Here is a 15,041-nt window from a genome sequence, read left to right as displayed (position 1 = left end):
GCGAAAGTGTTGATCCAGCGATGAGGGGTAATGCAATACAATGTTTCACGGGAGAATGAGCATGGAATTTTATCTCTCTTGCAAAATAATTTATTTCGACAGGCAGAAATGGTTCTGGTTGCAGTCATTGATTTTGTGTTTTGAATTATGGCAAATGTCAACATTCTCGCTGCTTAGTTTATTTAGCTAGAAGATAACACTGTAACTTGAGAAATAGTTCAGAGTAAGCACTTGTAATTTTGGCAATCCATATTCCTCTTTGTCTTATATCACTGCAATTGGCGTTATTTGAGTTCTCAAAAATATACGTTGAACGAACTATCAAGGCGTTGTGAGTGGCAGCTCAACATAATATAAGGGCAAAATCTATGTTGCGAAGCTAGGAGGGAGTTGTATTTTATTCATTACCGCTTTTGCGTCATAACCATCAAGGTAGACCTAAGTTGCTCCTCTCCCCCCCCCCCCCCCTTCCATTTTTCGTTTCAGGTGGTATACACAGTATTAGACGGGCGCAAACTTAGATGCAAAAAACGTTATCGTCCCTTTTGCAGAGTATTATGCCAGTTAAAGACACTTCATCAGAGGGAATGCTTGCAACACAGCAGTGCTGCATATGTTAGTTCGGTGGAGATCGGCTAGGAGAGCTGGCGTAAGAATGCATTCTGTACATTTTACAAACCATCGAGATCCCGACAGCTATCTAGAAAACACTGCAAGATTAGCGGTGGAAATGATTAGCGGTGCCAAATGGTCGCGTTGAAGCCGGATATATAAAGATAGATGCCACACCGGTTATAAGCAAAGTGGTTAGGAGCTGTACACGTAGGCGTTTAGTGCCTTAAGACGTATCTAAGGCCGCGTTTGAAACGCTACAATGCATGAAACTCTCTGACAGACAAATAAGAAAATATTTAATTTCGGCTACAAGGTGCTACAAGGTGGGTATTTGTTGGAGCGGTTGGCACTTGGAGGATTTCAAAGAAACTGAATATTGGGCGAGTTGGTGGGAGTTAAGCATTTTGTAAAGCGCGAAAAACGAAGACTGGGAAAGAAACGCTTGCGGAACAACCAAGCGCTGACTAAATCCTGAATTTTTTATTAAAAACTCGTGCTTAAAACGTTCAAGCGTTGCCTTACAGAGGCGCACAAGGCATGAATAAACGCATAGAAAAACGTATCAGCAAAAAAAAAAAAAAAAACATACAAGCCAAACCACACATGCGCACAATCTCATGGCATATGGCAGAGTACCGTGAAGATAATCCGCTTCTATCTGGTGTAATGCCACCGAAGGTTTTGCAATACGCGAGGCGCTCGATGAGGCTATCAAGTAAGCCTCTACTATCCCCCGGCACACTTGATCTATGTGCCGAAAGGCGATATCAGCATGCTCCAAATCCGGTGAACATATACGGTATTACTTACTTGGCTGCACTTGCGACAGTAAACAGCGAGGCTTGAAGAGGCAGCCAAGATCTCCAATGACCTCTCGTGTTTCCTCATGCGGACGTTGAGAGACCTTGCTGTTTATCCATAATACTTTCCCACACGAGAAAGGTACTTCGTACACGACCCCCGGGTTGCACGGCATGCATCTGTCCTCGTGTCTGACAGCACACCCGCCCGGAGGTGGCCTCAACTGATCCAGATTTTTTTTCTGTCCGCGGCACAAATACTGCCGACCTTGTTCTCAGCAGTAAATGCCCCTCTATGCCAAACCTGCCAGCAACCTTTTTCAGGTGCTGTGAGAGGCCATGTAATACGGGAGAGGAGCAATCCTTTCGCTTTTTCCATCGGGCCTTTTTAGGGCTTGGTTTGTTCGTGTATGTTTCTTTCCCAGTCTTAGTTTTTCGCACTGTGTAAAATGCCTAACTTGGATGATTACCTCAACAGATGCTTGTTACTTTCTGCTACACATCTTCCACCGTTTTACATCCAGGAACCCTTCGTGGAAGGCTTCGTTGAATTCGCAGAGATCTGTGACCTGGTCCACCCACCGGAAGCCAACACCCCACGAGGAAGGGGGTCCGACCTCTGCTGGTGCCCTTCAGGCGCCTGCCAAGAGCTGATCGATTCCCTCGAAACATGCGCAAGATCTACTCAAATTCTTGCCAACATTTGTTTCCCTTCAGCACTGCTGCCTCTCTGCCTTCCTGGAGGATGGTGATGCTCACACACAGTGTCACCATGGAGCGCACGTCCTTGTGGTTGCAAGAGCGGCCATTGTCGTACCCAGACACGGACGTAATCCTTATGTGCTTCAGCATCGATTCGCCCGATTCCCTGGAGAACATCCTGAGAAGTGTAGACCAGAGAAGAGCAGCGTCTTGTCCTGTTTATACGACATCTTGTGTAGCACAATGCAGGTCGCCGGAGCGTGCAGTTCGCGCTGGCAACGGACAATATTTAATAACTTCTTTAAGCTTGACACCTTATAAGGCACGCCACTGTGTGTCTTCATGTGTGTGTATTCATATCTGTTTCGTTTATTCATTTGTCGTCGCTTTCAAGAAATAAGAACTTCAATATTTGTGGCTAAAAACAGCAGCGTTCATTGGATATACGTATTGTCCACTTGTAGATGCATCTCAATGCATCTGTCCTTTTGAGATACACCTCAGGGTACCTTGCGCGACAAAGAAAGGGATAAAGCCTCCTCTCAGCGGGACTGAGCATGAATAAGACCGTTTCGAGCGTTACAATCGCAGTGCTAATACCGCGCGATGGTGGCTTTCGAAAATAACAAATAAAGCTTTCGGTGGTTCCGGACATCACTCCCCTCTTAAAAAGCCTCACCTGGATGCTTCACAAAACAGAGGAATTAAATATAAACATTAGATATGAAAAAATAAATTGCCTTTAACGCGCGCAGTAAGGCTTCAGGTGCACTACATGCACTATTTCTGGGCACATCCGGGCACCTAGGACGTGGTCGTGCCGTTGGGGATGACATCGTAGTCCAGTTGCCGATTCTTCTCAGGACTTTGTATGGCCCGAATTACCGCCGGAAGAGTTTTTCATTCAGTGCATGAAGGCCAATGGGCGGTGCCTAAACCAAGGAGGTTATAAAAAATTGCTGAAGAGGAAGTCGCCTATAGACCTTTTCAAAATTTGCCTCTGCGCGGCGCCATGTTAGCACTTCTGCGCCGCCTAATGGCGGAAAGAAGAATGAGCGCCATACTAGGCTGAGACAACCAATTTGCCCCTAGCAGTACTTCGCTTCGCTTGTAGAACAGAAATTCGTGTGAATGCTCAACGCCCCTCGAGTTCTGTTGTTTGTTTTTGCTGCCGTGTTGTCTGCTTTCATTGCCTTTCCCGGGGCATAAATAGTAGCTAGGTGGCATCTAGTTACACGATCTCGATGAGCGAATAGAACGAAGCCCGCGGTGCCTGCACCTCTTCGAAGTCGTCGTCGACTGCATCGAGTTCGTCGTGAAGTGTGCTGATCAATAGTGAGTGTGTTTACTGCGACCCGATTCCTTTGTAGGCAGCAGTGTTAGTGTGCAACAACGCTCCATCAAGTTGCGGAGCTGCGAATTTTCCGGAGAAACTTAACACTTTCCTGTCCGCGCCTATTCCCATCGATAGCCCGCTATAAATGGTGTCACGATCCGCATTTTCCCGCTTTAGAAGCACTCGTTGACAAGTGGCGTCATCGAATGGGTAATAAAGGAACCCCTCAGTCAGTTTTCCTTTTGATTTAATTTTTTCGTCGTGCCGCGCCCGTCCAGATGTTCTCCGGAGTCAGATGATCGGCGCTCCTTGTTTATATCATGGCGTCGACGTCGCGCGCTCCTGCTGCCCGGAAATGGGCATTTCCGCCGATATTTACGCATTGGATAGCTAATTTTTGGATGCGAACAGCAGCAGCGATGACTCGGAAGACGAATTCAGCTCTTCAGACTTTAACACTGACAGCTTAACTACGTCAAATCGACCTGGAACGTCGACAGCCAAGCCTTCATGTTCGCTTCCAAAAACTTTCCGGTTTTGCTGCGCGTTGATCGGAAGAGATCACTGTTCTGAAGGTCACAACTGTTTTCTGCAAGGTCACAACGTCTTATGGTTAATATTACTTGCCGCCGGCAGCGCAAGAATCGTTTTATTTGCTGCAATGTTGCATTGTAAAAAAAACGTATACTTTGAAAACGATTTATGTTTAGTTGTATTAAGAAACTTTGATGCTTTTGTGTGCGTGTTTTTTTTTACAATCTTTTGCTGATAGTGCTAGTGCTTTTTTTCGTCACTTATTCATTAAATATGTTGATTGTCACACCATTGTAAAGAGGAATTCCTCCTCTGCATTTTGATACTAGACACTCCTGTACCAAGCAAGTTTTGTTAAAAAAGAAATATTAAAGACACCTCCCAAAAACCGCCTCTTTACCCGCGGACAGGAAAGTTAATCCGCGGTGCGCATTCAGTAACAGCAGGTCGTGATAGACTCGGTGCCGGTCAGCATGTGGTAACAATGATAATGCTCATTACGACCTGAGAGCGTGTTTACATTTACTTCCATTCTTCGCGTTCTGTGGCCCGTGCGACTGAAGGAGCGAAAGTGCGTACGTGAAGGAATTGCATCGCGTGAGTGAGACTTTCTTGAAAAATGGCTTTAAATAAGTTTCTTCACTGCAAAGTTTGCTAGTAGCTAGTGCACTGATACATAGCTCCATTTCATTCAATTTTCAGGTTACTGCACTGGGAATTCAACCATTTTACTGACATCCAGGCAGCAATCTGGATTTGCTGTATGCATTTTTCATTCAAGAGGTGTGCCATAAGGCATACTGAGAAATCGGCAGTAGTTTAACTGTTGTCTCTCTTAGACGGATTTTCGCACTGCTTAGTCAAAATGAGGTTTTGGATTCAGGATCTGAAAATTGCATTATGCAAGAGAAATGTGGCAATAATTAAATGCTGTTTTCGTTTGCAGAGACCATGATGTAACCCACCCAGATGGCATCCAAGACTGGTCGGAAGACATGCGCGACTTGCCAGAGATAAGGGGGCCAGATATTGTCTATTATTTGGGGCAGACAAAAGCATGTTACCTACGTGAAGTAAGGGCATATAAATCATTAGAATCATATAATTACCTGCAGTCAGGGTGGGTGGGGAAAGTACTTTCACACAAATTGAGCGATGACATCGTATTACTGAAATCTGAAGTGACGCCCTGACAGGCTGTAAGTAGCAAGCCGCATCAAGTATGGGTGTCGGCACAGAGTGCGGGTGAAGCGCTGCGTGCTGGTTGCACCTGCATGGCCGGACAGGCCAGGGTATGCCGCCATGTGGGAGCTGTATTCTGGAAAGTGGACTGTGGTGTGTCTCATGGTTTCACTGGAAGAGCCGGCACAGATGCTGCCGCAATGTGGAATAGAGAGACGAAGCGCAACTTTGAGCCCAGTACACTTGACCACATAAACTTCAAGTTGAAGAGGACGACAGTCGAACTTGAAGTCCAGGCTAAGATTGGGCCCATTAAACCACCACTGTCGGTGGAAGAAATAAAAAAAAATGCATCAGGAATCAGGATATCCTGAGCTGTTCACTAGTCCAGGTATTATACATTTTGTTATTGTGCACACAACTGCTCAGCTGTTTCTAACTTCTGTCTTTACTTGGCTGCCTGCTGTGGAAACGGCATATGCTAAATGTTCCCACGCTGTTTTGTGAAAAGAGAATTGCATGCTTGATTTCGAACTGCTCTCTCAAGTTTACTCTCATTTCTACAATTTCTCTGATATTTAAAAAGTTTGTCAGCACAGGCTGCAAAGCCTAACTTGCTATCACAAGCACATCAGCCTTTTTTTGCATATTTGGAGCACATAAAATAAAGCTTAAATTCTTGTATTTTATCTGGATGGTGGTTAAAGAGCCTTTTTTGTTTCAACGTAGTGTATTTTCATTGCACTTCCAGGCACACAACTTTATGCAACCTTCAATGCAGCACCACGGCAGCTGAGGAGACCTTCAGAAAAGGCTGCACCACATGGCAGCCATGAAGTCATAAGTGATTTGCCAGCCAGCTGCCTTCGATGCTGTGCCTTCTATGACAAGTTTGTCAACTTATCAGCAAAAGCTACAGCAGCTCTGGAGGAAGAAACTAGAGGCCAGAATTAGCCACTTTGGGCAATGGCAAGGTGCCTTAGATTGACGGCGTCAAATATAAAAAAGGTGCCCAAGAGAAGCAGCACACCAAGTACCAAAGCAGTGAATGCTATCATCAGTCCCACGTTTTCTGGTAATGCAGCTACGAAACATGGCCAGAAGTATGAAGCAGTAGCTCGTACACAATTTGAAAGAAAAACAGGACACAGTGTAACACAGTGCGGGACAATATTATGTGCAGATATGCCCTGGCTCTCTGCGTCTCCCGATGGCCTCCTTGAGACAGCTCCTGCCGTACTATAAATCAAGTGTCCGCATGTGATGGACTGTTTCGAACTTGTTCGGTCAGGAAGCACGACGTAAAAGAGTATGATGAAAGTACATCCTCTCTGAAAACGGGCCGAACGGTTACTGTGCCGAAGTTAAATTCCAGATGCTATGCACAGGCCGTGATCTCTGTTACTTTTACAAGTGCAGTTTTCACAGGCGCCCCTCTGAACCACCTTTTAAGTACCTGATAGCTAACTCAGAAATTGCAGCTGTAACCACATATAAATACCTTGGCCTTTACTTAACACATGATCTTAAGTGGACATACCACGTAACTCAAATTTCTAAAGAAGCAAATCGAGTTCTGGGGTATTTTCAGCGAACACTACGTCTAGCACCACCATCGTTAAAATCACTAGCTATGTAACATTTGCACGGCCCAAACTAGAATAAGCATGCGCTATTTGGGACAATAATCAACTTAATCTTTCTAACACACTAGAAGCAATACAAAACCGTTCCGCTAGATTCATCTTCTCTGCATATTCTTATCATGAAAATGTAACCAAACTAAAATGCAATGCTCATTTATCAAATTTAGCTAACCGGCGTAGCATCGCAAGACTATCTCCACTTCATAAATTCTATTATCATCTTTCGCACGAATCTGTTATCATCCCCGTAGATACCGCACCTCCTGCTGCACGAACCACGAAACGACAACCCATCCTCCGCAAGCCCGTACATCTGCAGATCTATATTCGTTTTTTGTTCGCACAGCAAAAGACTGGAATGACTTGCCTGCCGACGTCGTGCTCCATACAGATCCATCTATGTTCAAATCATCACTTGAAGCAATATTATGCCCTGAAACCCACTCCCTCATGTAATACCCCTTCAATGGGGCCTTCGAGGTTATAATAAATAAATAAATAAATAAATAAATAAATAAATAAATAAATAAATAAATAAATAAATAAATAAATAAATAAATAAATAAATAAATAAATAAATAAAAGTACAAACTGAAATTGTTGTTGAAGTGACTTTTGCATCCACGTTTGCGAATTCAAGCTTGCCACGACTGCAACAGTTCTACTTCTGTCACCTGCTACCTGAATTGGAAACGCGCCATATGTCAGGACGGCTCATCATTTCTGCAGAATACTCAAGATTGTGTGAACTGCAAGTTTGATAAGTTACAAGGAAGTGCTCCAAGAGTAGAAATTCTTGGTCTACATATTCTCCGGTAAAGCATTTAAAGTGAGGTATTGCATACTTTAAGTGTGCTTGTACATTTGGCAGCCATGCTGTGCATTAATTTATTGCAGGCTCAATATGGGTATTGCACTGGTTGCAGCAGAATTGTTGCCCTCTGTGATCAGTTGATCATCAGATCTGCTAAATGCAGTTCCAGTATCTCCATGACTAATGCACTGCTACTTATGTGTAATGATGTGTACTGTTTTTGGTGTGTACTTTACATCAGTACTTACCATTTGTGAAATATTTGCGATTAAGTGCACATTGCATTGCTTGCACAAATGGCACAATAGATATTACAAGGTGAACTAACTCATTTAAATGAGTGTTGCACCACTACAAGTTCTTATATTTGAAACTGCATCCACCTAGTTCCCCAGTTTTTGTCCACTTGTAAACTGGAAAGCTATGTGTACAGAACGCCTCTCAAGTGCAAAGACCTTGCATGTTCTGGTGTTGTTGGCTGCAATCAGCCCGAAACCAATCTAGAAAATGCTCATTAAAGTAAACCCACATGTATTTGTTCCGTGTCCCCACATTTGCTTTGCTCTTCTTTGCTCCATAGCACAATGGTTAATGAATTATCATGGCCTCTTGTTCAAGATATTGGTGATGAGTTTTGAGCATGTGTAAGGGCAATTTTTTTTTTTTTCAAATCTGTCTACAGCATATGCTGTGAAAGGGTGTTTTTTGGAAGTTTAAGCCTAGAACATTGCTGCAATATGGCTTCAGATATATCGTGTGGCTACTTTAGGCAAACTTGCAGCTACTTTTTGTCCATGTTTTGCAGTAGGAAGTTGGCCAAGCCGTAACCTTTTCCTTCAGGCACAAAGGCAGGTTGGCAAGAGAGAGTAGTAAGGGGCAGGAGGGAACCTTCATTAATCAGTTAGCTGTACCTGGCCGGCATTGAGACAAAACATTGTCCCAAGCTAATACATGTTTTATTTATGGTGCCACCCGTGGCAGCCATTGCCATTTTGCAAAACATGGAGGCTTACTTTACTGAATGGTGCTGATTACATAAAGTATTTTATATTTTCAAAAATGATGCAAGTATAACAAAAGAAATGAGCTAACAACCCACGACGCTAAGGAAAGCACAGGGGAACTTTTTTTATTGTGAAGGAATAATCATGAAACTAATTGGCTAGAAAGTAAAAGAAAAATATTACATGTCGCCGCTAGGAACCAAACCTACGACTTCAGAATTCGGTTCCCACCGGCGACATATGACCATTTTTTCTACTTTCTTGCCAGTTACTTCCTCGATTATTACTTCAAAATGAACAAAATTCCCCTATGCTTTCCTTAGACTCTTGGCTGTTAGCTCCTTTCTTCTGTATTTCATAACAAAGCCCCTCATCTTCCCTGCATTTGTTTGCTTATTAGCAGGTGCCACAGCTAATTTCTTGCATCATTTAGAATCAGCTTTAATGTTTGTGAAAACAGCTTGCAGCATACGTGTGAGCGAGGTTTTTACAAGTGTGATTCTGCACCCTCCCAGGTTGTCACCACGTGACAGTGACTAGGAAGTGACTAGGAAGCAGATCCGAGTCCAGCGTTAAGCTATGCCCGTGCAACACCTTGGCTATGCTCGCATTTACCGTACGGATACCGGAATCCAACGGCTTTACTTCGCCTTCGGCGTCACGGAGAGCGCCCAGAAAAGAACCCATGAACTTGCTCACGCTGTGTGGGGAGAAGACTAATGACACCGTGCGCCGTGGTCCAGCCAAGCATGCCAGCTGTCGTGGTCTACTAGGCTACTACACCGTTGTAGTTACACTGAAGAAGCATTTCAACCCGCGGTCAACCGAAGTCAGCAGCCGGATTGCTTCCGGCGACAATACTAATTGGAGAGAGTACTAAGACCGGCTGCCGACTGTCTTTTTGGAACAATGCCTATACTAGCAAAGTGGCCATCGAACAGTCAGCTGGAGCAGCGTCATCGCTATCGCTTGTTAACGCCACTATGCTCGAATAGGAAGTCATTCTTCATGGCAAAGCCTTACAAGAGCGTCTGTTCGCGGGAAAAGACCTCGCGTTCTAGGAATCATATGGCAATCCATTGAAACATTGTACCAGGCAAGCTGTTCTCACAACCAGAGCCACAACACGAAGGTAAGGTTGGAAAATCTTCCAAACGTTCGCCACTGTTGCCGCTAGCTGTGACGAACAACATACACAGACATGCTGGTTTCAAGAAGTTTCGTGCAACATTTAAGTGCTACCAGAATGGATACCTTGGGAAGGCCTGGATCCCTATAAAGAAGCAAGGTAAAGCAGCTATTTTACGTAGCCACAGCTCAAATGCTTCAAAATTACACAATTTGGGACGTAACAACGTCACTAAGCTTCGGCAATGATGTGACCTTGACACCCTTGCTAACCTTTGCACATGGCCTAAGTAACAGCTCCCTTGATTATATGAACCACCATTTGACGCAGTTCGAGATGTACCGGAGTGGCATGCACCCTGATCAGCGAGGACACCTTTCACACAATGTGGCCGGACCTAATAGGTCGTGGTCAGGACAGATCGATCTTCTCACAAATGGCTAGCGCCACCTTTAATGTTCCAAACAAAGGGCTACCTGCAAGCTGCCGCATTTAATTGTTATAGGCAGCGAAATCAGGCTCTTGGGAAGGTGGTTTGGTGCACTCGGGTTCGTGACAGTGAAAAGAAGACTGTGAAATATCTGAAAGAAAGATATAAATCCGTCCTCTCGCACGACGTGCCAGGACACAACATTCTTGTCTACCTGGGTTATAAGCAGTCCTTCAAAATAAGTCGATAATCGTTTGCCCTGGCATCTTCAGCGGAGGTGAAAATTGACAGATTGCAAGAATAGATCACACACTTGAGACAGCATAACAATTTCTTTTGACATAGAATCTTAAGGCAAGTTGTTGAGACCCTTTAACAACCTTTTGCTAGCTATCTGCAGTTTTATATTTGTATATTCATATATCCGTTCTTTTGGTTTTTTGGTCTGTGAAATATAAACTTTAAATGCAGCTTTTCAAATGCTTGAACTTGCATCATGTTGGTCATACTGAGGGAGTATAGTAATGAGGATTTTTGTAGTATGAAGTGTGATAGTGTTCGAGAAGGGGTATTTGGCAACAATTGATGGCCTGATTCTTCTATATGGGTAAAACATGCTTTGAAATTACTTAAAAATAAAATATAAAGTGTAAATTTGGGGCTAAATTATATTCAGAAATTTAGATGAAATAATAAAATATAAATAAAAATAAAATTAAAAAATCAAAGTTATATAAAAACTAAACAAAATAGCACTGCAGAATCTACATTTGAGTAATGCAAAAGCACGGATGCTGCTGTTGCTTCTAGCTGCTTAATTTACTTCTTGTTTACCCATTTTTATCTTTGGTACTTTAAAATTGCGCGCCAGTCCCTTGCTATGTCCTTTTCCGGCTCTACTTTCGGTTGCATGACGTCACATTCTTTCTGTCACATTGATTCACGCCTTGTTTGCTCATTTTAGTCTTTGGTACTTTCCAATTGCGTGCCAATCCCTTCTTATGCCCTTTTTCAGCTCTACTTCCGGTTGCGTGACGTCACATCCTTGATGTCACCATAAATGACTGCCTCAATTAAATAGTTTAGTCTTTGGTACTTTCCAATTGCGCGCAAATCCCTTCCTATGCCCTTTTTAGGCTCGAGTTCAAGTTGCGTGACATCACATCTTTGACATCACCTTAATTGACTGATGTAACTATTTTAGTATTTGATACATTTAAATATGGCACCAAGCCATTGGCTAATAAGATCATTTTCGCCTTTACTTTAACATTTTTTGCCTCGAAATAATTACCTAAATATCTTATTCACCTAATTATTTTTTCGGGCACAACGTTACGTCCCCTCTATCGATTAGCGCCGCTCATCAACCTCTGCCACTTCTAAATTACTCACAACTGCTGCTTGGCTGCCTCCAATTATTTACTCAATTAAATTATTGGCCTAATTTTTTTAGACACAACATTACTTCATCTCTATCGATTGACACCACTCATTTACGTCTACCACTTCTCAATTACTCACAACTGCTGCAGACGTTTACATTTCTGCGTGTAATTATTACCTAAATAACTTATTGGCCTAATTATTTTTCCGGCAAAAACATTACGTAACCCTCAATCGAATGACACCACTCATTAACCTATACACCTTCCCAATTACTCACAATCGCTGCGGACGCGGCCTGCCGACGCGGCCTGCGGACAGAAATTTGTGAGCATCGCGAATTACTGCTGTCGCATTAATAACGATTACGACCTGGCAACATTTGCTCCTCCCCACTCAAAAACGAAGTTCCGGAACCCCTAAAAGTGGTGCAGCTGCAGCCGCCGCAGGAAAGCAGACGGCAGCTTGCGCGACGATGGCTTTGCGTGTTGTGATAAACAGTGAGGCGACCTATAGTTATTCCACTCATAAACGGGAACGGTGCCCTTGTTTGCCAAAGAAACAACTACGCGTACTTCAAACCATGTCTAACAAGTAAGCACGTGCATGCGTTATGGTTAATGCTGACTTCATTCGTGATCGAAGTTGTTAGCGCTTCGTGCCAGCTGATGGTGCACATACATCGAGGCTCGTTCATGTCGCCGCTTCATTGCGATGCATTCCTATTTGAAAATTACTCTTATTCGGTATGTTGACGCCGGTTGATGTGAGTGGCAATATAATTCACCGCTATATAGCAAACCACATATGAATGCGGTCGGTTTTGCACATATATGCATCGCATATTTATGAATGAATGAATCCTCTCGTCTGTGTATATGCCGCTCAGATCAACGGCGCTGATCATATCCCAGACATGAAGATTTTCACATAGCACATCGCGTTAAGTACGTACTGTGCAAATGCATATATGCATGCTTTGCGGCAGACAACGATCGAAGAGCACGTGGCCATGATTGGCAACGAGCATTCGCTAGGAGCCGCTGCGATGGATGGATGGAATATAGGATCGTCCTCTTTGAAACGGGGTGATAGCAGTAGCTATCATGCTCATTTTTCTCCCTATATCTTAATTATTGATTTAGATTGGATAACTAAACCATCAATCTATTTATTAAATTTTTGTTTCTACCATTACTAACATTATGTCACTTCTCTGCTTTTAAGCCACCAATCTTCCAGTTGTTTTTTGCAAGTTTCCATCGTCGGTTTATTCACCCGGCCACTGGTATCTCTAAACCCCAGAGCTTCAGGAAGTGTTACTGCGCCTGCATCAACTTCCGGGTGGATACCATTACATTAGTTACCACATACAGCACATGCATCATATTCATTGTTAAATTTCTTTTTGTAGCTGCCTGTTCTAAGGCACCCTGATCTAGCTTCAAAAAGTAGGACCCTGCCTCTTGAGTTATCAAAGAAAGCTTCTTTCCTGATCTGCATTTCCCACTTTCGGTATAATTCCACACTGTTTCTTCTCCATCGAATTGGTCCCATTTTTATCTTCTGTGTTTTTGACCTGTTGCTTAATGCTCTTTATTTCTCCGTCCTTGTGACTAGCATACTTACTGGATAGTTTCCTAGTTCTTTTTCCTCCATTGTGAGTCAACTCTTTTTAAGTACAGGTATTAAAATACTTTAGCTGCCCATCTGTTACTGTCCAATTTCCTCAAGTGTTCCTCATATAATATTTTACTCTGAGCTTCTCGTACTTCGAAAGATGTCCAGCCCATATCTCTCTGTACCGCCTCATTTGTGGTTTTACCGTGGGCACCTAGTGCTAATCGCCCAACGGCTCTCTGATTTATTTCTATTGTCGACTGTACCTCTGATTTTAGGCACAAAACCGCATTTCCGAAAGTAAGTCCGGGCAGCATAATTCCTTTCCAAATACCCCTCAAAACATCATACCTGTTGTATCCCCACAATGCCTTATGCTTCATTATCCCGGCATTCCTTCGCCCTTTGGCCTTAAGTGATTGCTCATGCTTTCCTATGTATGCCAATCCTTCGTTTACCCATACGCCCAGATATCTATATTCTGCTACTCTGGGTATTTCATGGCCTTGTATTTTAAGACCTTGATCAGTTGAGCAGTTCAAAATCATCAGACCCGACTAAACTGCGCTAAACCTGAAGCCTAAAGCGTCCCCTTCGTCTCCGCAATACTTAACTAGAAATGAAATTCAACAAGGTTGACGACTGGGCAAGTTGGTAATGGTTCATACTTAACCAGCCAAAGGACGAGACACAGGAAAGAAGTGGGCAGGACAAGGCTGAACTAGCAACTGAATTTTTATTGATCAATAAACATTCAGTTGCTAGTCCAGCCTTGTCCTGTCCTCTTCTTTCCTGTCTCGTCCTTTGGCTGGTTAAGTATGAACTTAACTAGAGTTTGCAATTCTTCCAGACTCTCAGCTAGCAGCACAATATAGTCTGCATACATCAAACTGGGGAGGCGCTGCTCTAACGCCTTTCCACCTAATCTATATGACAGGTTAAAACCTAGGTTACTGTCTTGTATCCTTCGTTACAGGTTTATCATATACATCATGAACAGCAGCGGTGAATGAGGACAGCCTTGTCTTAATCCTTTGCAAACTTTGACATCTTCCGTACTTCTTATCCCTTCCCATGTAATTTCTATTTTGTTATCCCGGAATATTTCCTGTAGGAACTCTTATCTCATAACCGATACCTTCTTCTTTTAATATGTTCCACAGGCGTTCCCTGCTTACGTTGTCGTACGCCCCGTTTATGCCCAGGAAGGCCAAATACAAAGGTCTATTTTCCACTCTAGATATTTCGATGCATTGGGTATGCACGAACAGGCTATCATCTAAGCGCCTACCATTTCTAAACCCATTCTGAAGTTCTCCGAGTATTTTGTTACTTTCTACCCATGCTTGCACCTTTAATTTCACCGCCTGCATGGCCAACCTGTACATAACCGGTGTTATGGTAATCGGCCTGTAGGATTTTATGTGCATCCTGTCTCCTTTCTCTTTTTAAATCAAATTCATTTTACTCTGCCGCCAGCTGTCCGGAATTTGCTTATTCGTTATGACTGTTTCCAGAGTATTTTAACAACGTTTCCTTACTTTTTGGACCCAGTTCATTAATCAGCTTGATCGGAATTCCATCTATTCCTGTAGATGTGGTTTTAGGAATATTTTTTTCTACCGTTTTCCAGTTTAGATTGGTCAGTTCTAAGCTGCTTTGTATTCTACTACCTTGTGTTGCTTCCTGATCTGCGGAGATTACCATATCGTCGCTTTTAAATGACTCGGCTATAACTGATGTCATGTAGTTCACAGCGTTGTCTTTCTTTAAACAATTTCCCTCGTTATGTTGAATGCGATCTTGCTTTCTTTGATTCTTTTTCCCTAGCCAGCTTATATGG

This window comes from Amblyomma maculatum, chromosome 7 (assembly GCF_055883805.1).
Source record: "Amblyomma maculatum isolate TAMU_Amacu chromosome 7, ASM5588380v1, whole genome shotgun sequence".
Classification (NCBI taxonomy): Eukaryota; Metazoa; Arthropoda; class Arachnida; order Ixodida; family Ixodidae; genus Amblyomma; species Amblyomma maculatum.
The sequence above is the reverse complement of the archived record's forward strand: the minus strand, read 5'-3'. Positions refer to the sequence as shown.